The sequence below is a fragment of the Pteropus vampyrus genome, unplaced genomic scaffold (assembly GCF_000151845.1).
Source record: "Pteropus vampyrus isolate Shadow unplaced genomic scaffold, Pvam_2.0 Scaffold618, whole genome shotgun sequence".
NCBI classification, from domain to species: Eukaryota; Metazoa; Chordata; class Mammalia; order Chiroptera; family Pteropodidae; genus Pteropus; species Pteropus vampyrus.
In genome coordinates, this window is record NW_011889399.1 from 31,785 (window position 1) to 33,705 (window position 1,921).

Here is a 1,921-nt window from a genome sequence, read left to right on the forward strand (position 1 = left end):
CCCTCTGACATCCCTGGTCGCTTCTCCGGATCCATCTCTGGGAACAAAGCCGCCCTCACCATCACGGGGGCCCAGCCTGAGGACGAGGCCGACTATTACTGTAATCTGGGTATGGGTAGTTATACTTACACAGTGATGTGAACCCACGGGGAAGTGCAACCAAAACCTCCTCACGTGCTCAGAATGGCTCAGCCTCAGAGGCAGAAGGGAAGAGAGAGGGTGGAAATGGCCAGCACGCCATGGGGCAGGGGCTCCAAGGCCCTGTTCTCTTGCCAGTGGTTCATCACCATGTGTCCTCCATTCTCTCCAGGGTGACTCCACAAGACTGACTTCCACTCTCCCTGTCTGCTTGTAATAATGGGGAGGTTCTCAGCTCTAAAATATGTCAACGACACTGAGACTCAGAGACCCCACTGCTCCCTCCGAGTCTCCTCTGATGCAAAGAGCATGAGCAGATACACTCTCATTCATTGCTTGTCCCTGCAGACGACATGGATAGTTCACTTCGCAGTAAAATGGGAGTCTCACTGCACTTGCTGGGATTGCAGTTCCTCAAACTAGGCCAACTGTGTGAGAATCCTGTGTCCTTTTGCAGGAATCTGTTTTAACAATCTCTCCAGGAGGTTTTTATGAACATTAAATTTTAAGAAGTACCTCTACTTCTACAATTCTGAACTTATTCTTGAAAATTTCTGTTTAAAATTCAATTATTTTAACAATCTAGGACGAAATCTCTCCCATTCAAAAATTAGGGACACTCAGAAATAAAATTAAAATCTCAGGCCATCTCGGAAAATTGTGATTTATTTAAAACTAACTGGAAATTAGAAGGAATTTCCACAAGCACGTGTTCTCTAAGGATGCATTTTGTGGCTCATGGGAACATGTATGCTGTTAGAAGGCGTCTAGAGTAGAAGTGGTTTCCAGAAGCTTATACCTGAGCTGACTCCCCTGATGTCGGGACAGGAGGAGCAGGGCTGCATGTTGTGTCACTACGCGAGCTCCCCCTAAGGCGTCCGGCACTGGGCCGTGAGAGGAGAGTGTGAATTTGTGAATTGTTTGTTTTCTCTCCAATAAGAAAAATCTTGTTAGAAAAATATTGTGTTGAAGCAATGCAAAATAAATTTAAAGGAAGAATGCATTCTATAAGGCATGTGATCTGTATGGCTTTTTGCTCAATTGTATTCCCAGTTTGGCACAAAGAAGGGAAAAAAATATTGGGGAAAAAATTATGAAGTCTGAATAAGACCTGCAGTTAAGTAAATATTATTACTCCAATGTTCTTTGTTTTAATAAATGACTGTGGTTTTCCAAGATTATGGCATTATGTGGATGTTTCTGTATTAACTTTTCAAGCTTTCTGCAATTGATATATTCTTACAAAATTAAAACTTTTATAACACACAAAGATGAAAATATTCTCTATTCCTTCCCCCAAGGATAAGGGCCTAAACCATAACTGCTGTGCTGTACGAGGTGCCAGAGAACTGATAAAGCTTTTCAAGCTCGACCCAGAGCCAAGTGCTATATTTTTGATGCCATCTACTCTAAAAAAAAAAAAAATTTTTTTTTAAAGCAGTAATCCTACTTACATTTACCAGCTCAATGATCCTATACATAATCTCCCTGGAATGAGATAACTGTAATCTCTCATCAGTCCAATTCCTGGAGGAAACCATTTAAAATTGGTACCAGGAGATTTCCAGTTTGGATAATACGAAGTGTCCCATTCTTCCTAGATCCGCTGTCTTATGAGTGCAGGATCCGGACATCACACGGCAAAAAGCATAGTTCACTCTAGAAGGTGAAAAGAAGGTAGACTTCGCACATCCTCAGAAGTGGTGGGATGACAGGCTGTCATGTCCTTGGGACCTTATTACCTCCCTACAGTCAAGGTGGGACGAGACAGGGACATGGGACC